Source organism: Equus asinus, unplaced genomic scaffold (assembly GCF_041296235.1).
Source record: "Equus asinus isolate D_3611 breed Donkey unplaced genomic scaffold, EquAss-T2T_v2 contig_1, whole genome shotgun sequence".
Classification (NCBI taxonomy): Eukaryota; Metazoa; Chordata; class Mammalia; order Perissodactyla; family Equidae; genus Equus; species Equus asinus.
Window position 1 is genome coordinate 373393 of NW_027224738.1, and position 24615 is coordinate 398007.

General features: G+C 41.9%; 1 protein-coding gene and 1 pseudogene across 14 annotated transcripts in view; both read left to right on the plus strand.

The window, feature by feature from the left end:
• Positions 1-12605, plus strand: part of LOC139042821 (dehydrogenase/reductase SDR family member 6-like) — a 28907-nt pseudogene extending 16302 nt beyond the window's left edge.
• A 1316-nt stretch (positions 12606-13921) lies between these two features.
• The window catches only part of LOC106847257 (sodium/hydrogen exchanger 9B2), a 55161-nt gene continuing 44467 nt past the window's right edge, over positions 13922-24615 (plus strand). For 10 of the 14 annotated variants that reach the window (XR_011499973.1, XR_011499975.1, XR_011499974.1 and 7 more), the window contains exon 1: positions 14542-14666. The gene's annotated coding sequence lies outside the window, so the exon portion shown is untranslated. Of the gene's footprint in view, positions 14041-14530; positions 14667-16900; positions 17056-24615 lie in introns of those variants that run through there. The other 4 variants (XM_044766502.2, XM_070503357.1, XM_070503356.1 and 1 more) reach the window with 4 other exon arrangements.

A 24615-nucleotide genomic window follows, 5' to 3' on the forward strand; every position in this document is an offset into this window, starting at 1 on the left:
TGAGCCTGGAATATCTTTCCATTTCTTTATGTCATCATCAATTTCTTTCATTTAACGTCTTAAAGTTTTCATTGTGTAAGTCTTTCACCTCCTTGGTTAAATTTATTCCTAGATATTTTATTCTTTTTGTTGGGATTGTATATGGGATTGTATTCTTAAGTTCTCTTTCTGTTAGTTTGTTATTAGAGTATAGAAATGCAACTGACTTTTGTAAGCTGACTTTGTACCCTGCAACTTTGCTGTAGTTGTTGCTTGTTTCTAATAGTTTTCCTATGGATTCTTTAGGGTTTTATATATATAAAATCATATCATCTGAAAACAGCAAGAGTTTGACTTCTTCCTTGCCAATTTGGATTCCTTTTCTTTCTTTCTCTTGCCTAATTGCTCTGGCCAAAACCTCCAGGACTACGTGGAATAAGAGTGGTGAGAGTGGGCACCATTGTCTCGTTCCTGTTCTCAGAGGAATGTCTTTCAGTTTTTCCCCATTGAGTATGATGTTGGCTGTGGGTTTGTCATATATGGCCTTTATTATGTTGAGGTACTTTCCTTCACTACCCATTTTATTGAGAGTTTTTATCATAAATGGATGTTGGCTCTAGTTAAATGCTTTCTCTGCATCTCTTGAGATGATCATGTGGTTTTTATTCCTCATTTTGTTAATGTGCATCATATTGATTGATTTGCAGGTGTTGAACCATCCCTGCATCCCTGGAATAAATCCCACTTGATCATGTTGTATTATCCTTTTAATGTGATGCTGTATTTGGTTTACCAATGTTTTGTTGAGGATTCTTCGTCTATGTTCATCAGCAATATTGGCCTGTAATTTTCCTTCTTTGTGTTGTCTTTGTCTGGCTTTGGGATCAGGGTGATATTGGCCTCATAAAATGTGTTAGGAAGTATTTCATCATCTTCAATTTTTTGGAATAGTTTGAGAAGGATAGGTATTAAATCTTCTTTGAGTGTTTGGTAGAATTCTCCAGAGAAGCCATCTGGTCCTGGACTTTTATTTTTTGGAAGACTTTTGATTACTGTTTCAATCTCTTTACTTGTGATTGGTATATTCAGATTCTCTGTTTCTTCTTGGTTCAGTTTGGGAGGTTGTATGAGTCTAAGAATTTATCCATTTCTTCCAGATTGTCCAATTTGTTGGCATATGGTTTTTCATAGTATTCTCTTATAATTCTTTGTATTTCTGTGGTATCCATTGTAATTTCTCCTCTTTCACTTCTAATTTTATTTGAGCCTTCTCTCTTTTTTTTAAATTAGTGAGTCTGGCCAAGGGTTTGTCAATTTTGTTTTTCTTCTCAAAGAACTAGGTCTTAGTTTCATTGATCCTGTCTACTGTTTTTTTGGTTTCAATTCATTTATTTCTGCTCTAATTTTTATTATTTCCCTCCTTTTGCTGACTTTGGGCCTTTTTTGTTCTTCTTTTTCTAATTCTGTTAGGCGTAATTTGATTGCTTATTTGAGATTTTTCTTATTGGTTAAGGTGGGCCTATACTGCCATGAATTTCCCTCTCAGGACCACTTTTGCTGCATTCCATGTGAGTTGGTATCGTGTATTTTCATTTTTATTTGTCTCCAGTTGTTTTTTGATTTCTCCTTTAATTTCTTCAATGATCCATTGGTTGCTCAGTAGGTTGTTGTTTAGTCTCTGCATGTTTATCTCTTTCCCAGCTTTTTTCTTGTAGTTGATTTCTAGTTTTATAGTATTATGGTTGGAAAAGATGCTTGATATGATTTCGATCTTCTTAAATTTATTGAGGCTTGCCTTATTTCCCAACATGTGGTCCTTCTTTGAGAATGTTCCACGTGCACCTGAGAAGAATGTGTATTCTGCTGGCTTTTGGGTGGAGTGTTCTATATATATCTATTAAGTCTGTCTGGTCTGTAATTCATTTAGTTCCACTATTTCCTTGTTGAGCTTCTCTCTGGATGGTCTATCCATTGATGAAAGTGGGGTGTTAACATCACCTGCTATTACTGTGTTGCTGTTAATGTCTCCTTTTAGGTCAGTTAATAGGTGCTTTATGTACTTTGGTGCTCCTGGGTTACATACACATATGTGTTAAATCCTTTTGGTGGAGTGTCCCTTTTGTTGTTATATACTGCCCTTCTTTGTCTCCCATTGCCTTTTTTTTTTTTTTGGGTGAGGAAGATTGGCCCTGAGCTAATGTCCATGCCAGTCTTCCTCTTTTGTATATGGGATGCCACCACATCATGGCTTGATGGGCAATGTGTAGGTCCACGCCCAAGATCTGAACCCATGAACCCTAGGCCTCCAAATCAGAGCACGTGAACTTAACCACTACATTACCAGGCTGGCCCCATCTCATTGTCTTTTTTATCTTGAAGTCTACTTTGTCTGCTGTAAATATGGCAACACCTGCTTTCTTTTGTTTGCCATTGGTTTGGAGTATTGTCTTCCATCCTTTTACTCTAAGCTTGTTTGTCTTTAGAACTGAGACGTGTTTCCTGGAGGCAGCATATTGTTGGGTCTTGTTTTCTAATTCATCCAGCTATTCTATGTCTTTTGATTGGGGAATTTAATCCATTTGCATTTAGAGTGATTACTGATATATGAGGGCTTAATGCTGCCATTTTATCACTTGTTTCCCAGTTGTTCTGTATTTCCCTTTTTCTTATCCCGTGTATTTCAGACGGATGATTCAGTTTGGTGGCTCTCTATGATGGTTTTCTCAGTTTTCTGCTTATTTATCATTTGTGTCTCAGTTGTGATTTTTTTAGTGGTTAACCTGCACTTTGTGTACAAGATCTCATAGATGAGATAGTCCATTTCTGATAGACTCTTATCTCTTTTGACTAAGCAGTTTCCATCCCTTTCCCCTTCGCCTTCTGCATTATTGTTGTCACAACTTGTTCCATTTTGTGTTGTGAGTTTGTGGTTAAAATGATGAGACTATATTTATTCTTGATATTTTCCTTCCCTTCATCTTTAATGTTATGCTAATCTGTTCTGATAAAGAGTTGCAGTTTTCTGATTTTGTCTGCCTGTTTATCTCCTTGCTGAAGGCTGTGTAAACCCTTTCTTCTTCTTTTCAGGTATGAAGGCCTTCTTGATCAAATCTTGTAGGGGGCCTTGTGGCAATGAACTCCCTGAGCTTTTGTTTATCTGGGAAAGATTTTATTTCTCCATGATATCTGAAGGATATGTTTGCTGGATAGAGTATTCTTGGCTTAGAGTTTTTGTCTTTCAGAATTTTTAATATATCATTCCAGTCTCTCCTAGCCTGTAAGGTTTCTGCTGAGAAATCCAATTAAAGCCTGGTGGGGTTTCCTTTGTAGGTGATTTTCTTCTGCTTTACTGTCCTTAGTATTTTTTCCGTGCCATTAAGTTTTGCCAGTTTTACTAATCCATGCCTTGGAGAAAGTCTTTTTACATTGATGCAATTAGGAGTTCTCTTAGCTTCTTTTACTTCTAATTCCAGCTCTTTCCCCAGGGTTGGGAAGTTTTCAGCTATTATTTCTTTGAACAAGTTTTGTGCTCCATTCTCCTTCTCTTCTCCCTCTGGAATACCTGTATTTCTGTTCACTAAATTGCTAATTTTATCCTCCGTAATATCAGCTCTGTCATTCAAGGTCTCCAAATTTTTCTTTATCTCATTTATTGTGTTTTCATCTCCAACATTTCTGATCGTTTTTTTCTTTATAGTTTCAATCTCTTTTGTGAAGAATTCTCTCCGTTCATTAATTTTGTTCCTGATTTCATTGAACGGTCTTTCTGAGTTCTCATAACTTATTGAGTTTTTTATGATGGCCATTTTGAATTCTCTGTCATTTAGATTGTAGACTTCTGTGCCTTCAGGATTGCTTTCTGAGTATTTGTCTTTTTCCTTCTGGTCAGGAGTATTAATATACTTCATACCATTCAATGGGGTGGATTTGTGCATTTGCATACTGATAGTATCTGGTCATACATTCCACCTGCCACCACTGGAGAGGGGGCAGCACCTGTGTAATCTGAGCCCACCGTGATCCCTGTCAGCCCTGCTTGTCCGAGCCTGGGCCACTTGTTGGGACTGCAGAGGCCCTGTGGGCTCTCCCACCAGACAAGAAAGCGATTATGCAGGAGCTCAGGGCTGCTGCCTGCTCCCACAGTCCCACTGAGTTGCAGTCCACCCCTTGGGGCTGCAGTGGTACTATGGGCATTCAAGGCAGCTGGGAATTTGTTTGCCTGGGTGCACAGCTCCACTGCCATCTGCTCCTAGGTCACACCAGCCATTAGTGCTTTGTGGGCAGGGCCTCCCCACTGGGTCTGAGCCTAGCCATTCCCTGGGACTGCAGTGGCTCTGGGCTCTCCCACCAGACGAGAAAGCGATCGTGTGGGGGCTCAGGGCTGCCATCACCTGTTCCTGTGGTCACGCCGAGGCATGCTCCCACCCTTGGGGCTGCAGCAGTACTATGGGCCTCCAGCTGGGAGAGCAGCTGCATGCGTGTACAGGTCTGCTGGGGGACCAGAAGAGTACTCACCTATCTCCACCACCTCTCCAGGGGTAGTCCATCCCCCTTCAAATGTATAGCTGCGCAGGTCTCTCAGGCATCCTGAGGTGCTGTGTGGGTATCTTCTGCTGATCAATGAATGACCATTTAGTTGTAGTTCGAAGAGGGAGAGACAAAGGGAACAGCTCACTCCACCATGATGCCGATGTCACTCCAAATTTTCTTTTGGAATCTGCCTAAGGTTTCTCCCAGCTGATGATGAAAAACTAAAACCACTTGTCATTTAAGTGCAGCATCTCAACACCTGAGTCTCAGTTGAGTTGTGCCGATAATGATACTATTTTCCTAAATTCAGAAACTCACCCTATTAAGGGAGAAAACCTGATATCAATTTTTAAAAAACAGTGGGGTGAGAGGAAGCATGACACTGGTTACTGGGGACACTAATTTGTGTTCCCTTTCTAGAGGAGACTGTGTTTTTCATTCCTTCACTTGTCGAACCTTCTCTTCATCCTCAGGAGTTGTGAACAGATGTGTCTACAGCACAACCAAGGCAGCCGTGATTGGCCTCACAAAGTCCGTGGCTGCAGACTTCATCCAGCAGGGGATCAGGTGCAACTGTGTGTGTCCAGGTGAGTTAGGCTCCACAGGGCTATGAAATTGTCCTTTGTGACATCCCACTTGCCACTGTGAGAGAGATCTCCATAAGCTTGTTTACTACCTGTTACTGTGGCCTGTCATTGGGACAAGTTCAAAAGGGAAAGAGTCCCATCCTGTTAAGGTAACAGTCTAACAGTCAGTTGGGAGAGAGATCCTAAGTCATCAGGAATAAGCCACTGAGGCAAACAGTTTACATGCTGCTCATGCACGTGGCGGCAATTCTAAACCACTGGGTTAAGAGACATGAGTCACCAGGGCTTACTGTTTTGGAAGCAGACCAGGGATGACTGTGTCGGGGGGAAGATGAAAAGTAGCCCATGCTCACAGGACAGCGGAAGAAAGTAAGAGGAGCCTCCCAGAACACAGGGGCTCTGCCGTGGAAATCACCTGGGTTGGCCCAGGGATAAAAAGGAGGGATTAATACCTTCCTTGATGCTATACAAAGTGAGTCAGCAAACTATGGCCTGCAGGCCAAATCCAGCCCACCGCCTATTTTGTAAATATAGTTTTATTGGAACACATCCACACCCAGTTTGCTTCTTGTATTGGCAATGACTGCTTTCATCCTACAACAGCAGAGTTGAAAACAAATGGTTCTTAACACCAAGAATATTTACTGTTTGGCTCTTCACCCAAATGTGCTGACCGCTCATAAAAGAAAGGAGAAAAGCAGAACTTATTAGTAGCAAGGACATTCAATGTGTCCAAACTAAAGCATTCAATAACCTATTTCTTAGGAATGACTTCTCATTTTCTTAATATCTGTAGGTGTGTCTATTAATTAGATATGCCCTTTCACCTGGTTCCACTGACCAAAATGAATATAGGCTACCTAAGAAGAATTACTAACTTCCTCTCTGGAAAGAAATGAAATGAACATCCAGGATCCAGGTTTTTCTCAGTAGTTCACAGCTGGTGTGGGGATTGAGGAGGGGAAGCATTGCAGTTCCCTGTGGGACCTTTCACGACCTGGAGGGTATGCTAGGATCTGGGGGGGAGTTGACGGGGAATAGGCTGGACAGCCCCACAGGAGATTCTGATGTAATCCAGCCTGGTCTCCCCTCAGGTTGAAAACCACTGATTTATTAAAGAGGGAAGACGACTATATACCTTTTGTTGACACAGAATAACCAATAACCATTTTATAGATAAGAAAGATAAGGTGCGTTTTACTTGAATCAGGCAGTCTCTACAAAGGAAGAAAGCGTTCCAGAGAGGCATGGTTTTCAGTACAGTTTTATACCTTTTTAGAACACAGAACATCCATAAAACACACCCAGGATACATATTCATCAAAGTTTCAGAGAGATACTCAGTTGCAAATTAGCAAGCAGGTCAACATGACCCTGATGTCAGGAAGGGGAACTTATCTTTAAAGAGTTCTGATACTGGTGGGCACAGGAGGGGAAGTGTGCATCCTTATCTTCAAAGAGTGCCTTCTTTTACTTTGAGATAATGCATAATGCCCTCTTTAATGGTTAAGGCAGATGTTTGATAGGCTATAAGTCAGGTGTCTTTAGTTCAAGCCAAATCAGTTTTAAACCAAAATAGCTACCCCATATACCTCAATATGTGAAAATTTCTTGTCACTTTCAAGCTACAGCATTCCCCTTATGGAGGTGTTGTGTATAATTTTTCTTGGACTAAAAAGGTAAACATCGGTAACACTAAGAAACAGGAGGATACAGAAGAGACAGTTTCACTTGGTTTTAACATACAAACTGGTGATACCTGAGCCTAGCTGTTCTTGGTACCATTTACCCGGTGGAATAAATGGCAAAATGATTTGGAAAATGTGATTGTTTTAGCAGCTAGCCTTTTCAGAAGATTGGAAAATATGTTATCAAATTCTCTGGGACAAGGAACTAGCTGTGACTCACTGAGCCAGTCCCAGAAGGAAACATGATGGGGAATGAGTGTGTGTGGGATGGTGCTGATGGCTGTAGAGTCACAGCTGGTCAGCACGACTTGGGTAGACAGTAGCATGGTGTGTCAGCCTGTGCCATGGACACAGCAGAGTCAGGTGACAGTGGAATGAAGCAGAAGGCATAGGCTTGATCCACAGCTCTCATTTAATGGCCATTCATACTGGCCACATGTAAGATGTGACGCTCATTTTCCTCAGTGGGAGGAAGCTGTAGAAGCTGTAAGGATTTTGAGGAGAGTGTTAGAGAAGCTCAAGGCATCTTGAGCACACTGCTGGTGAAATTTTGGACTTTAAGGAGGCTGTTGATGAGAGAAGTAAGCAAAATGTTGTCTGAGGGGCTGGCCCCGTGGCCGAGTGGTTAAGTTCGCGAGCTCCGCTGCAGGCGGCCCAGTGTTTCGTTGGTTCGAATCCTGGGCACGGACATGGCACTGCTCATCAGACCACGCTGAGGCAGCGTCCCACATACCACAACTAGAAGGACCCACAACGAAGAATATACAACTATGTACCGGGGGGCTTTGGGGAGGAATAAGGAAAAAAATAAAATCTTTAAAAAAAAAAAATGTTGTCTGAAACTGGATACAAGGGGGTCTTTGTTATGTGGTTTCAGAAATTTTATCAGCACTATTGGCTGCAGTGACATGGAAGGTATAAAATGTTTCTAATGAACCAGGCAATGTAGCGAAGGCAATTTCATCCCAGAGTGGGGAGAGTGCCGCCCCTCCGAGTAAAATGTGAGAGGAGAAAGAAGCTAAAGAAAGGGTTCTTAGACAGAAAAGTGTCAGAAAGTGCAAATTTTGAAGCTTCCCAGCCTCTCCAGAGAAATGGCAAATGGTCATAAATTTAAGGAATTATTTCTGAGCAGACCTCAAATCTGCAGTGCTGTGAGGAGCCCGCTCTAAAGATGGACCTGAAGGATGACTGCAGATCATTTTCCGTGACCGTAGGAAGACCGTGTGGCCTCCTGGAGTACTGTCAGTCAGAAAGAGGCTTCCTGAGAATTTACAGGTTACATACGTTAACAAAAAAAGTCTGGGGAACTTGCTCTGTAGGAAGGTGAACTAAGTGGGGTTGTAAAAATTTTAGTGTCATTCTTATTTTTCTTTTTTTAAGTAAAATATTGTAAATTATATTTTTCAATGAAAAACATGAAACAATGTTAAAATAGGAATTTGAAGCCAATGAAAACTGGCAAGATAATGAGGAAAATTTAGAACCAAGGACTGTGACAAGCATGGAGCTGTCCCTGAGGATTCAGAGTGAACGTGACAGCAAAGAATGGTTTTGAGATCATTGAGACAATGTGGGTCCTTGTACTGGTAAAGAATTGTGTGATATTACCTAGCCCTCAGGGTTGTTGTGAGGATTACTGAGATAATACCTGTAAAACTGCATACAGTCCATAAAGTATCATGTCAGTGTAATGCGACTAAAATGCTGGTGTTTCACTCAGAGTCCCTGCCTAGTGTCATAGTGAATTGTAGTCTGTGCTTTTAAAAATCATGGAAATGCTGTTAAAGAAGTTATAAGCCTATGAAATAAAAGGGCAGGCAGAAGAGGTGAAATTGCTGTTCCAAGTTATGGACAGGATTTCTCTGGTACCTGTATCCTACGGAAAGGAAGTTTAAAGTCGAGTTGCCAATTTCTTTTTCAGTCTAAGTAAGTAACCAAGCTGAATGTCACCCTTTGATTTAGGAACCGTTGATACCCCATCTCTGCAAGAAAGAATACAAGCCAGACCAAACCCTGAAGAGGTATGTCTCCTATTTTAAATGTGTTTAAATCTTTTAGTTAAAAAAAATGCCCTCTTCCTTACGCAGAGTAGACAAATGCATAGAGACAGAAAGTAGAAGGGTAGTAGCCGGGCCTGGGGGAGGGGCCTGGGGAGTTAGTGTTTAGTAGGCATAGAGTTTCAGCTTTGCAAGATGAAGAGACTTCTGGAGATTGGTTGCACAACAGTGTGAATGCACTTCATGCTACTGAACTGTACACTTAAAAATGGTTAAGATGATAAATTTTATATTATGTATATTTCACCACATTTTCAGAAAAATTTAAAAACCCTCTACTTTAAGATTAACTTCCTGATCTGTCACAGTGTCTGTAGGTTTTAGTATAACACAAATAGTTTGAGCAGCGTAGGAGTCACCATAGTCCTGCGTGGCCCACAGTTAATAATATTAATGATACTCTCATGTATCATGCGTGAATAATCGAGGCAGCAGGCCAGTGGCCTCTGTAGATCTCTCTTGGTTTGCCTCCTGAAGGAGCTGCCAGTGAGTTCATACTTTAGCTCACACCACTGATGTCTGGTGTGGTGTCTGGTCACAGGCACGGAGCGACTTCCTGAAGAGACAGAGGACGGGAAGATTTGCAACCGCAGAAGAAATAGCCCTGCTCTGCGTGTACCTGGCTTCTGATGAAGTAAGCGCTATTCTTCCCAGGGAGGTCATTATTCTCAATCACATTGGCCTGCTATTTTTGCTCATCAAGTAATGTCATTTTACAGAGTTACAGCATATGATCGTTAAGTTGCTGCATTTACGAGGTAGGGATAAGTTCTGATTTAATTTGCTCAAAGAAAGACCACTTTGATCTGAGCCACTAACTCTTCCTCATTCAAGTTTATATGTCACCAAATCTTGTAGCAAATAAAATGGAGGATGGAAAAAAATTAAATCACTCAATTTTATGAGAAACAGTTACTTTCAAAAATTACAGTTGGGGAAGCCTTGATTAAGTGTAAATCAAACGAACCTCCAAAATCATGAGAGCTTCAGGTGAAATGGGGAGAGAGTTAACCAGATATAATTGTGTCCAGGAGACACAGAATTGGCATCTGGTGTTCTTAGTTTTACTGGAAACTTATTTAGAAGAATCCCACTGACTCTTTTCCTATGAATTTTTACTGTTTGTCATCATATATGGAAATTCCTAATTCTGTCTCTTTCCACTTTGCATCTATTTAGTAACCAGTTTCTTCCTTTTTTTTTTTTGAGGAAGATTAGCCCTGAGCTAACTACTGCCAGTCCTTCTGTTTTTTGCTGAGGAAGCCTGGCCCTGAGCTAACATCCGTGCCCATCTTCCTCTACTTTATATATGTGGGACACCTGCCACAGCATGGCATGCCAAGCGGTACCATGTCCACACCCAGGATTCAAACCAGCGAATCCCGGGCCGCTGAGAAGCGGAATGTGCGAACTTAACCACTGCGCCACCGGGCCAGCCCCCCAGTTTCTTCCTTAATGGCTATTGTATATTTTTAAATGGCTTACAACTGTGAAGGCAGAAACTACATTTATAAGGAATAGAGCACAAGAATATCCCCCTATGTTATGTCTTGAAATGTTACATGCCCTGGAAACTAACGTGTGAGCAGAAAGAAGGAAAAGGGAGCAGGCAGGAGAGAGGTGTGTCACTGGCCACTTAGCTCCTCTTTACAGTGATTTGGTGCACATGAGGTGGTTGATGAATGTGGCAGATAGAAGGGTTGAAATGTTTTAGTGACAGAGCAGTTACTACTTGTCAGAACTATTACAACAGCTGTTAATAGCTGGGGAAATTGCTAGGCATTTGATTAATGGAGCATACATTGGCTTTTGTGATTTCTCTGAATCTATATCTTCAGAAGAGCTCACTTGATTTTGAGGTACTGCTGATAAGCTAAATTGTCCTTGTTTAGCCAGAACTTAAGTTACCAAATATTTAGAAATGTTCTGGCTTGAAATGTGCAACAAAAGGACCATTGGCCTTTTAGAGGAGACCAGAGGAGTCCATATATAAAACAGAGAACTTGCCTTTTTAAAAAAACTTGAGGGAATTGGGGTTGTTTCTTGATAAACTGATTTATCTGCTTTATATGATCCGTTTTCATATATTGAACTTGGGGCCAGTCTGGTGGCGCAGCAGTTAAGTTTGCAGTCTGCACTTTGGTGGCTAGGGGTTCACTGGTTTGGATCCCAGGTGTGGACCTATGCACCGCTTGTCAAGCCATGCTATGGCAGGCATCCCACATATAAAGTAGAAGAAGATGGGCATGGATGTTAGCTCAGGGCCAGTCTTCCTCAGCAAAAAAAAAAAAAAAAAAAGAGGACGATTGGCAGTAGATCTTAGCATAGGGCTACTCTTCCTTAAAAAAAAAAATTTCTGTTCTTCTATTATGATGTCTTTCCTTCTTGCCTCTTCCATTGTCTCAGGCTTTAGATGAGTCTAAAACTAAGAACACAAATTTGAGTCTTTATTATCCATGTTTAAGTTAAAAGACTGTTAAACCTCTACCACAAGGATCGCTTCACCTTGAATTCTTTAGAAAATGAAAAATTCTGTGGGGAAAAAACAGTAATATTTTTAACTCCTTTAGTTTTACACAGATTTAGATGTCTGAAGTTAGTATAGAATATTTTTTTGTAGTTCAATAGATAATTATTAGTATTCACATAAATTTTAAAAACACATTTAGCATGCTCCAGTTCGTGGAATTACCTGTGTATGTTGACCAACTAAATATACACCATCTTTTAAAACAATTCTATTTGTAAATTGACACCACCACTTTATGACTGACACACTTGATTATGTTCAAAAGTTTATTAGTGGCATAAAACTCAGCTAGTTTAGAATAGTTCTGAGTCTCAAAATTAAAGTGTACTATTTTAGCCTCGACTTTATCCTAATTTGGAGAATGGGTATATATCACCAAACTGCTTAATTTTCTGATTCTGAGACCAAATACCTAATAGCCCCTGCGTAGAATGTGATACATGCTCAAACACCAGCTAGAGGCCACTTAGCTCTGGATCACAAGAACACTCAGAAGTTTTAAATCACCCGAAACTTAATTCTAATTTTCCTAAATTCTGTTTGTTAAGTGAAGTTTCCTGTTACCAGGAGAGTAAATTGTTTAGTTATCTCAGTCATACAAAAATTGAAGAAACACAACCTGTGTTAAACCTGGCTAATTATTGGGTCTCCTTGTGTTTATCACTACAGTCTGCCTACATCACAGGTAATCCTGTCATCATTGATGGAGGCTGGAGCTTGTGATTCAGGATCTCCTTGCTGGGAAGGCAGGCCCTTCCTATACACTGTAAACCCGGCTATGAAGAAAACTCACTCATCATCTCTTTCCTATTAATGGAATATTAATGAAAACAAGCCCTTTTTAAGGATGTCATTGTTCACAAGAATTTGATTCTTTAAATATATTAATCTCTTTTGAAATCATTGTAGCTTAATAACATCACTGCAAAAGAATAGTTTTTAAAATAAGCCTCAATTTGTAAGCATATAAAATTAAAATATGAAGGAAAAAAGTAAGTTTTTTAAAAGAAAAGTGTATTCATTTCTATTTCCCAATATTCAGATGTTTTTGTTCAGGTCTGCATTGGTCTGTATGTGGATACTAATTTAAAATTTTTACACCGTTATAAATGAACAGCAAAGGTAGGAAGGAGTTTGGCTTCACTAACTTATGTTAAAAGAACTATAGACTATTCAGAACTATATGTTGGTCTGTTATATAAAATAAAAATAATCATCAGGTGTTTATACTTAATGGATGTTAGCACTTGGAATTAAGTACTATTTTCTTAGTCTAACTAAAAGATCTTTATTAAAATAAACAATGACATTTGACATGAGCCTAAGAAACATAATAGTTAACTAACGCAGTGATGCAGGCTTGGCGAGCCGAGGAGTCAAAAGAAAGATTTCTTGGACTCTCGAGGTCTGGCAGAAGTGCTCTTTTATTAAGAGAATAGCATGGAGTAGCATGGGGACAGGACCCATGGACAGTGAAGAGCTGCAGGCATGGGGACAGGACCCAGGGGCGGTGAAGAGCTGCAGCATGGGGACAGGACCCAGGGGCGGTGAAGGGCTGCAATGGGTTGAGGGTAGGGCTAAATTTATAAGGCATAGGTATGTGAGTTATTTCTTTACAAGACAAAGGAAAGATCATGAAAAAAATGTTAAAATGGTGTCTTTGCAGGTGGCGTCTGGTTATTGGGTGGTCCTAGAACTTTGGGTAAGAATCAGATCAATGAGGTCAGGATGTCCTGTGCTTCCCGGAGGATGATGTAGATCGGTATGTAGGCCAGGACGCCTTGGGCTTCTCTCCAGCGGGCAGCCTTGATCTGCATCAGCAGTATCATCAGTTTGAGGGATATTTTTTAGATTAAGTATAGATTTCTTCACCAAATTCCAGGATAACAGACAGGAGGATATAAAACTTAGAAATAGTCTCTGGATAAATAAATATAAATGAATCATATAACAGGAAACAAAACTAAAGAAAATAAAAGTTCCAAGAAAAAGTTCAAGTAAATTCATGTATGAGAGAGTACTAGGAAGTTTTTTCTTGTTCTTTTAGTTTTAGCGTTTTGTGTTTGTTTTTTATTTGTAGCTACCTCAAAAGACCAAATGGTATGATGCACATATAGATAATAAATGAGCAGTCTTTTCTCTTAGAATGTTAATTAATATTAACAAGGAAATTTTTAATGGACAATGAAAGGATAACATTTTGTTATAATAATTGCAGTGGATTCTAACATTAACTCATGACCCTCAGGGTCAGTTCTCTCAGAGCTAACTGTGAACTATAAAACAGTGTCAACAATAAAAGTAAACTGGAGCCCAAAAGTTCATGTTCTCTAAAGTAAGGTTAATTAATCAGGTTGATGGATCAATGAGGAGCATATGACTGAAAGAAAAGGAAAAATACATTTCACTCCTGTGGTAAGAGGAAGCTGGATGTCACCAGAAGCCTTTCAAGCTTTAGGGAGGAAGAGTCAGTGTAGGAAAATAACCATTGTAGACGGCCTGAGCCAGGTCATGGGACGGGACTTGGGTTCCTCCATCCTGTCCACAAAGGAGCACCTGAGAGACGAGGAGGAGCGGCTCCTGTCTGCTGGGGATGGTCCTGGACACTGTCTGTCTCGCCTGAACAGCGGTGATTAAAACTGGCAGTTGCTTAAAGGAGTAAAAAACAGGCAAGAAATTCTTTATTTCTGAAGGACATGGAAATGCCCCGGAAGGGGCGCGCGCCCAGGCTCACACTCGGGTGGCGGGGTCGATCAGGGAAGGCAGACCCGAAGCGGAAGGGAGGGGAGGGGAGGGGAGGGACGCGGGCTGCCGCCGGCACCGCAGCATCCACGCGGGCCAGCGGGAGGCTCGAGCCAACACGCGGCCGAGGGGACGAGCCGCCCGCCACGCCGCTCGCTGCAAGGGTCCTGTTCTCGCGGCGCCTCGGAGAAGACGCGCCGCGGTGCGCCCGGAGCGCGCGACGGCCCGGCCCGGGAACCGGGCTCCCCGCCGCGGGCTGCCGGCCCGCCCTCCCCGCGCGGCCTCGCCCGACCCTTCCCGCCGGCTCCCCGCCCGCACAGCGCCTAAGGCCGCCAGCGCCGCGCCGCCGAGCCCTGGACCCGTGGAGGCCGCGGGCCCGCCCGGGTCTCCCGCGCCGAGAGGGCGGGGCGCCGCCTGGGGCGATGCGTGCGGGCGCCCGCCCGGCCGTCCCTGGGCCGCGGCGCAGCCGGGTCCCCCGCGGGCCCGCCCGTCCCTGAGCCGCGGCGCAGCCGGGCCCCCCGCGGGCCGCGAGCTGGGCCCCCGAGACACCAGGGTAAGCGGAACCGGCGGGGCCTCAGGGCTTGCGGGCCGGGGGCGCGGAGGCGGGCGCGGCCCTGGGGTGCGTGGCTGTGTGCGCGCTCACTTGTTAGTTGTTGCTGCCGTGGGTTTCTCTCGTTTATTTTAGTTCTTAAAACAACCGGAGGGTGTGGCTCCTGTGGGCCGAGGTGCCGCTGCGCCCAGACGCCGCCGCTGGAGCCGGCACCACTGTCGAGTTGGGGGCGGCCGTGCTGCCCGGGCCTCCCACGGGGGCGTCAGCGGCCCTGCAGCCGGCGGTGCGGGCTCTGCCGCCGGGGCTGCGTGAGCGCTGCGGGGCGCGGAGAGATGCTCCTCTGCCTTCTGGCTCTTCTGGCCGCTCTATGATCAGATCGCCACGAGAGACTCTAACGGGAGAAGGAAAGCCTAATAGCGTGTGTACACGAGAGAAACCCAGGAAAACAAGTAACTTGCCAAAATGGCCGAGGCCCTCGCCTTAAATGCCATCCTCAGCTGAAGACAAAAGATGTTGGGGGTGGGGAGAGCCAGGGGCTTCAGAGGGTAGGAAGGCAGTTCACAGGTAGGAGAAAAGGAGCAAACATTTGGAAAACAAGTGTTTGGCCACGCAGAAACAGAAGACAGAGGGGAGCCCAGCAAACAGGCTTTTCTAGGCTCCTCCCGCTCTACTGCCTCGTTCTTGTCACACCAAGGTGACATAGCTCGCTTCCTGAGACAGGTTTTTGTATCACTTTTAGGCGCTTAAAGTGAAGGTAACAAGAAAAACCTCTGAGTCTTTTTTTCTTACAAATAATCCTAAAATAATGTTCATGTTGAAAGAACACATTTTGGGGTCACACATTTTGTTCCGCTTCAGTACACTCTGATGCTTGCACAACAAAATTGCCCGAGAACGCATTTCTCAGAACTATCAACATGTCAAGTGACTGTACTTCCCAGGCAGCAGCCTGTTATCTCACCCTAGAAGCTGGTGTACTTGTTGCCCTAGAAGATTAACAGCAGGAAGCCGCATTTCCTTTAGCCTCCGGTCAAGAAATGGATAACATGAGTGGATAGAGAGAGGCAGATACCCTACTGAGACAAGTCAACCTCTGTTTCCACTGAAAGACTAAAAGCCCTTTTCAACCCCACTCCATCTCTCTAATGGGGCCTCCGCCTGAAGTTATTGCTGCTACAAAGTGCTCTCGTGAAATTCTAGTTTACTGTTTCTCTCCAAGTCAAGAATGTAACGTTTCAATTCAGCAAGTACCCGTGTGTCTTCTCTGGGCCACGCAGGCATGGGGACAGGAGATACAAATATGAATTAAATAAAGTTTCTGCCATTCAGTAACTCAAAATCCAATGGATCAGAATATACCTAACAAAAAATTAGGTAGTGGATTCATGGTATGCTAATGATGTGAGCAAAGTGACTGAATCGCATAATATATTTTCCAGCATATTTTGCCTGTATTTTTATTTTTTAATTTTTTCCTTTTTTTAGGATTTCCCTAGAAGGCATTGTAGAATAAGTGGGAAAAGGTCGATGATGTAGGTCTGAGCCCTGGGGCCTACACCAAAAGTTGCTATCCTGGATGTGGAAGTTTGGCCCTCACATCCATTCCTGCTTGCTTCTTGTATGCCTCTTTGTACAGGCGAAACTGGAAAGCTAAAGTATTTCCTAGACTCCCTCGCAGGTAGAGTTCTGGATGTAAAATTAGCGTCTGGCAAGTAGATGACTTGCCTGAGATTTCGAAGGCAGGGATGAGGCAGAGGCATCTCCCTGCTATTTTTGGCGAATTTCTGTTGACAAGGACGGTGCAGGAGATGCGAGTGTCCAGTCTCCAGAACTGTGGGTGTTGGGAGGGCCTTACAGCAGCAGGGACAGCCAGGTCAGCGTTGTCGTGTTGAAGCACCAGCTCTCTGGCTGTCCGGAGGTGGTTGAGGGAGGTGGGAAACATCTTCTGTGTTCTCTGTCCAGGCAGCTTCCAGATCCCAGCCTCTCTGGGTCTCAGCTACAGTGTTGTTCTTGAACGCTGTAGTCCCTGTGGGGTCTCCTGATTGAGGCAAAAATAGTACATTCCCCAGTGGTTCAGTTACTAGTGTTCTAGAAGTCCTTCCTGGAGGCCCAGCGTAGACCCTGCTCTCTAGCCCTTTCAACAGTTCACTCAATTCCCTGTAGAATCTCTTTCTGCTTAAAATACCTGGAGTGGTTTCTATTTTCTGCGCTGACTCATTAATATGTTTGCTCTGTAGCCTCCAAGAGTCATCTAAACCTAATCTCTTCAGTTTCTTTTGATGGGAAGTGAAGACATGAGATGAGGCCCAGGGGCCTGCAGTGATCTGATGCCTTCAGCTGGGCTGTGCCCTCACCGGGTGCTGCAGACCCCACATTGAGTTTATCCCTGAAGGTATTTGAGTTTGTTACGCATAGACTAGATTATCTCTGACATCTCTTGCTGTACAAATATAATGTAAACGCCTTCTTCATTTAAAACATTTACAGAATGTATTCTGTAACAAGAAATTGTTGAGTATCTGGTTCATGCCCAACTGTTTCCTAGTCCTATTGATAATTGATAGGCTGCTCACAGACCCCAATGATAGAACAGATGTTTCCTCTAGGGGAAAGGGTTTACATCTTTTGCACACAAAGCCTAGGAACACAGTATGTGGGGAATGGAGCTGCCTGTATATGCACTTGTGTGAGGCGGTGGTGTTCTCAGTGTTTTTAGAGTCATGTATCCTGCATGTTAAAGAAAGCACAATTATGATAAGTTCTAAAGAGTTTTTAACAGCTTTATAAAGTTATTAAAGATATCTTGTTGATATCATAAAAGCTCTTTGCCTTTTTCGAAATCCATTCCTTTATTTTTCTGTGGTTTACATGAAGGACTGAAAGGTTTGAATTTACCAGTGTCCCTTCAGCACATGTATGCTTTCTTCTCAGGGAAAATCCTATAAAAGGAGGAGAAAGCATTGAGGGGACTATTTTGGGACTGCATGATGTACTTAGTACTTTTTTAAGATTTTCTGTGACATAGGCATTTTCACCATTTTACTGATGAAGAAACTTATCTGTACTGGTTAAGTAACTTGCCCCAAATGGCCCAACTAGGAGGCAGTGACACAGGATTTACAGTAAGGATTAATCCCATTGTCCTCTAACCACTCCGCATCTTGCCGTTTATGGTGTAGTTGATGCAGATATACACAGAGTTCCCTACAGACACATTCTCTTTCACCTCTCATCCTTTAATCCTGTGGTTTCTCTGCCTGTACTGGTCTTTATTTTCTTCACAAGAGTGGGTCCTCTTTCAAGGCTTGACCCCAGCCAAGTAGGCAATACCTCCTTTCTCCGTTTAACTATGTGACTGTACTTCTCACATCACAATTAAATTACCTTGAGGTAACACTAGCTGCTATAACAGATAAACTCAAAATCTCAGTAACAACACAGAGGCAGCTTATTTCTCCCTCATGGAAAGTTCAATCAGGTGTTCAGCTAGTGGCCTTCTACTCAGTGATTCAGGAACCCACACTCTTTTTATATTATGGCTGTGCCATCCCCTAAGACCGTCGAGTCCTTAGTTTCCAGGCAATGGACAGGAAAAGAGAGGGTATGTGGAAGACTGCATGAGAGGTTTCTTACAAGTGAAGAGTAGAAGTAGCAGACATTGTTCATGCCCACGTCCTGTGGCCAGAGCTCAGTAACATGCCACACTGACTTGCAAGAGAGGCTAGGAAATGTCAAATACCTGTGTGCGCAGGCAGCAGGGGAAACTGGTTTGATGAACACATATCAGTCTCTGTGCCTCCCTTAAAGAATAGAGACTGCATCTCTGTCATCTTGGTATCTTATCCAGTGAAAGTCTGATGAACGTCACTGATTTTGAAGTGATGGGGTTGCTGTCTTATGTGCCCCAAATTGAAACTTACTACATTCTATTATGGTTGCTTAAGGAATGATCTGTCATTCTCTGATTAGGTTTTAACCTCTGAGTAGAGGAACTATGTCAGACTGTTTACTTTTGAATCCCCAGCACAAGGACTAGAACATAGCAAGAGCTTAATAGATGTTTGTCAAATAAGTGAGTGAGTCCTCAGAGAGAAGAAAGAGGGACAGAGCTAGTCTATGTGGAGTTAGGAAATACTAATTGAGAAGGTGACTTGTAAGTTAAATGTTGAATGACTGATAGAATTTTACCAAGTAGAGAGAGCAAAAAGGAAGTGCAGGCAGGGATGGTAGTGGTGTTGTGTTACTGTTTTGTTTGTTTCATGGGTAGAAATTTAGAAAACAATCACATGTTTATAAGCCCAATTTTTTTTAATTCGATATTCAAATATTACAAATGAACTTCAGGGATGGGGAGGGAAAATATACAACTTTACAATGTATATGATCTCTATTGACTAAAAGGGTGGTCCTAAAAACCTTGGTATTGGTCTTTAGCTACTAAAATTGTTATTTTCGGTTTATTTGTTGAGATATATCAATACAAAGGCAGTGTTCTGGTTGTGTGTCCTCTGAAGATTTTGCACCATGTCAAGAAGCTAGGGAGATAGATATGTGTGAGCCAAAGGTCCCTCATCACTGCTCCTCATCAGAACTTCTCAGAGCTGGCTCTGCGTCAGAATCACCTGTTGGATTGGTTAGGGTGCTTTTGGCTGCAAGTAACAGGATATTTGGCCAAAATTACTTTCAAAAATACAGGTTTAATTTTTCCCACACAACAAGATGTCTGAAGGTAAGCGCGTCCAGGGTTTGTTCGGTCCCCAGTGATATCAGGCTCTAGGTCACTTTCTATGAGCCAATCTTGCCTTTTTCTTCATGGGTGAATGATGGCTGCTAGAGTTCCAAGAAACATAGTGCCCCTCCACAGCTCCATTTCCACACACACACACACACACACACACAATTTAAAGGCACAAAGAGGAGAGGGTTCTCTTGCTTCCCTGTCTTTTTATTAGGAGTCTTACCCAGTGGCCTCCAATAGCCTTGCTCACAAACTTCATTGGACAGAGTGAATTACGCTCAGCTCTGAACCACCAGCCGGCAGAGAGGAATGGTGTTAGAGAGATTGATTTAGCCCAGTCGTGATTTACCCCTTGGGGTGGAGGAGGGCCCCACCGGCATGCCTGAGCAGTGGTTTTAGGTAGTTAGTAAGTCCTGTCTGCCACACTTGGGGGGTTCAGTCTCTGGAGATTCTGATTGTAGTAGGCCTAGAAATAATATTTTAAACTTTCAATTAAATGCTTTTTTCCTAGGTGAGGAGAGAGATTACAAAGGAGAAAAGCAAGTACTGGGTCCTTTCTTACCTAGGGATAATTTCCTTTCATTCATATCTCATTATACAGTGTTTTACTTTACGTGTCTGTATCAGTTAACCAAACAGCAGAGCAGTTGTTTTTCTCTGATAACTTGGTCCCATGTGGTTGGCACGCTAACACTTTCAGATGAGGTCGTTCTTGTTCAGGGAAACATTCTCAGTCGTTTCAGTACTTATTTATCAAGGACATTTTAAGCCCTACTCTTCACTTGATCTGAATTCGTCACGGCTGGGCAGTGCTCCTTTTGGAAAATGAGCCTTAGATCAGAGTTGGTTAGCAGGACCCAGGAACTGGAAGGTTTCTGTATGTTCTATATAGAAGTACTGCGTGAGACTGAGAACCCCCCCTTTCAACACGTGAATGGATAAACCCCGAAGGTAGGTGATGTTTATCATTGCAATCATTATAGAAGGCTTCATGAACAGTCCTGGAGATGCTCCTTCAAATGTACGAATACAGCACATATTGTACTCCAGCAATATATGTAAATTCTCAATAAGAACATCCCAGTAAATGTTGGACAGTCCATATCACAGACAACAAACAACAGGAATAATCAGCCTTTATCCATGTAATGATCTTTTAGCAGTAATTCAGTCGATAGCAGTAAGCCTTTGGACATTTGCAAATCATAGTTCTTTTATTTCCTCTGAAATATTACTGAAAGCACTTTTTTTTTTTTAAGGAAGATCAGCCCTGAGCTAACATCTGCCTCCAGTCCTCCTCTTTTTGCTGAGGAAGGCTGGCCCTGAGCTAACATCCATGCCCATCTTCCTCTACTTTATATGTGGGACGCCTGCCACAGCATGGCTTGACAAGTGGCATGTCGGTCCGCACCTGGGATCCAAACTGGGGAACTTTAGGCCACCGAAGTGGAACGTGTGAACTTAACCACTGTGCCACCAGGCCAGCCCGCAGAAAGCACCTTTAAACATTTAGATTAATAAGATAACCTGAAAAAGAGAAGGCTGATTTAACAAACATCTCCTCTATGTGAAAGCGTGTTTACAAAAGGGTTTTAATTGTGCTTCACTTGCCAGAAGGAGCAGGGCAAGTGATAGGCTCCTTCAGCTCCACCTTTTCTCTGTCCCATTTGTTGGGTTTCAGGAAAAGGTTTCATTTGGTGAAAGATTTTTGGCTTAAGAAATATTTGAAAACTGCTGTAGAAGATTCTAGGCAGTTCTCCATTTTCTTAACCACAAAAACAAAAATGACCTTAAATTGTAGCGGGTGGGATTAAGTTACCTAAAGTCAAATGACGAGATTCTATCTCTGAAAAATAGTGTTACCAAGGAAAGCTGTATTCCTTTTCTCTAAAGCTTTAAGAATTGCATAAATTTTTTCAATGTATTTTAAATTGCGTAAGAAAGTCTTCTTGTAAAAATCCTAACAGTACAGAAATATAGAGAATGAAAATGAAATTTCAACCTCTTCAATTCCATTTTCCACCCCAAAGGCAACTACTATTAACAGACCTTTTTTCTCTATTTACATCCATACTCATATACAGAACTGCTCATCTTCTTGATGTGCAGTTTTCTCTCAGGTTTGGAGGAAAGACTAAGGAAACTGTTCAGGTCCACAGCTCTATGATTTTGGTGGCATATATCCATAATACTGGAAAGCAAAGCTCAAATTGAGCCAAGATTGTTTCTAAGTGTTTGGGTCAGTCCTGTAGGAAATTCTGTATACTAAGAATGCTAGAGAGTCAGCAGCCGTTGGCGTGTGTATGCAGGTGACACCTGACCTACTGACCTACATGCAAGTGGACAGGCAGATGGTCTTAGCAGCCACGTCCCTGGGCTCAGGTCAAACCTCCTTCTTCTATTGAAATCTGTATTTGAGTCACAGAATTTGATTAAATTCATGTTATTTACTGAATTTATGAAATCTATAAAATTTCACCATTTGACACAGGATAGGTTTTTTTTCCTAATATAGTGTACAGGTTGTGATATCAGTCTGAATAAGGCACTACCTTGATGGAGAAGCAGAAAAAAACTTGTTTCTGTGTATAGGCGCTTTTATCTAAAATATCTTCCGAGTTCTCAGTGTAATTTTCTGATAAACAAAAATCTCTCAAAGCCTCTCAGCTTAACTGGATTTTTTTAAAAGAAAACCTCCTTAATTCTTAGAATCTTAAGACATGGTTAAGTGGCAAGGTGTCAGCCAGTTAACTATTAATTGAGAATATGTAAATAATATTTGTCATGAGAATAGGACAAAAGTTCTTGTTCCATTCATTTTGTCACCAATGTTGTACAACCATTTAGGTTAGTACAATTTTTTATTCATAATAAACTCTATTAACATTTCTAACAATGGGAAAGAGTAAAGCTGAACATAATACAAGGTAGAAAATAAAAATATTTGTATTTGCTTGTAGAAGATGTTTTCAAACTTCTTGTGGAATGTGTTTTCAAACTTAGAATTAACTATGAGTATATATGAGTGGGATTTTAAATAAAATATTATAGCAAAAATGTAAAAATATAATGTAGTGATTTGGTAGAGATGCATGAAGTCAATGATACAGATTAAAGAACCAACTCATTTCACAAGTTTTTACACGGTTTTACTGTGAGGCTTGGCTGACATTGGCTATTAGTTGAAAAAGTTACTTAGCTTCTCTAGGCAGTAGTTTTCTCATTTGAATGTTAAAGAGATTAGACTAGGATATTTCTAAAGACCTTTCCAACTTTTTTTATACCATTACCCTGTGATTCTTAATTTCTTGGAAACCACCTAGTTTCTCTGAATTTCCCCACTTTTTCATTTTTCCATCCCAGATACTCAGCATCTCAGATGCTTAACAGCTCTTAAAACTTCCCTGGGACTGAGGACTTCAAAAGTCTTCCGTGAACACAATGAAAAAATAATTAAGGTCCATTAACTAGAGTATTTTATTTAACCAACATTGTTTAAAAAAAGAGCATTTCACTTAAATTTATTTTTTGGATAACTGACACCTATTTTATTGAATACCAGATTTTTGCTTATTTTAACATTCTCTTTAAAGAAAATCTCTAAATTGTATTATATATTTTAATGCCTTTAATAACAGAAAATATCTCCACATCATTTTCTTTTCTTTTCTTTTCTTTTTCTTGGAGATGTAGAATCACCTTTCTAAACATCTCTTATAATACTGGGGATCTTTCAGGGCAGTTCAGGTATGAAGGTTCTTATGAAGGATGCATTTGGTGGCAAGTGACAGGAACCCAGCTCGAACTGGTGAGGAATTAATTGGCTCATCTAACTGAAAGGAGCTGCTTCTAGGTGTACCAACAATATGAGTATTAATCTGGAGCTCTCTCTCTCTCTCTCTCTTTGCATATTCAGAATCTGCTTTGCTCTATGATCATTCTTTGGAAGGCTTTTCTTATATGTCACAAAGATTGTCAACAGCAAGTCTGGGCTTAGCAACTCTAAAAGAAAGCAAGCTCTTTCCCAGTGATTCCAGGAAACACCATAAAGCTGACTCTCATTAGCCAGGTATGAGTCACTTGCTCATGCCTAGAACAGTCAGTGTGACCAGGGAAGGAGCTCCTCATTGTCTAGGCCTGTCCCCCTCTCTGGAACATTGGTGCAGTAGGGGGTTGGGGAGGTGAGGATGACGTGAGCCTCACATGAACCATGGATGGAGACTAGGGGAGCTGTGGATTCCACAAGAGAAAATTAGTGTGCTGTTGCCAAAAAAGGAGGGGAAGAGACACTTGGCAGGACAAAACTGTAAATACTCCTGTGGAAAAGACATTTATCCCCACGTTTTGTACACCTAGATTGCTCTTTTCCATCTCTTTCATTGTCAGCTGTCACTCGTGCTGTTGTCAGTTTGCTTCTTTACAATCTCTTCATTCGTTTGTTTTAATTTATAACGTCTTATCTTCTGAGGGTTTGGAAACCAGATGAGCAGAGTCATTAGAGTTGTTTTCAAAATAAGAGTTAATGGGCTCTGAATGAGGACTGGAGAGCCTCTCTCTGAGTAAGGGGTATAAACTTTCTACTTTTTAATGGATTTCATCACATTTCTTTTGGCCCTTCAAAAGTCATTTCTGGGGGCCAGCCCTGTGGCCGAGTGGTTAAGTTCACACGCTCTGCTTCGGCGGCCCAGGGTTTCGCTGGTTCAGATCCTGGGTGCAGACATGGCACCGCTCATCAGGCCATGCTGAGGCAGCGTCCCACATGCTGCAACTAGAAGGACCCACAACTAAAATATACAACTGTATACTGGGGGGAATCTGGGGAGTTAAAAAGCAGACAAAAAAAAAAAGATTGGCAACAGTTGGTAGCTCAGGTGCCAGTCTTTAAAAAAAAGTCATTTCTGCATATTTTCTGATTTCTTTGCCAAAACTGCTTTCTTAATAGGTGATATACTATTGTAATTTTAAGATCCAATGACTATGAACAGTAAATGCCATGAACACGGTTGCTTTAAGTAAAAGTTACATTTTTGTGATTTTTCTAAATTTAAGTGGGTTTCTGACGATAGCTTACGTGTTCTTTTGGAAATGAAAACAGCAGAGAATAAACAAAGCTGAGCAGCTGTAAGTTGCTTTACTGGACTTACTAAAAGACTGGCATTTTATTTTACCTTTCCTCTTTGTAATACTGCTCTGATTGCAGATAAGTAGTTTAGC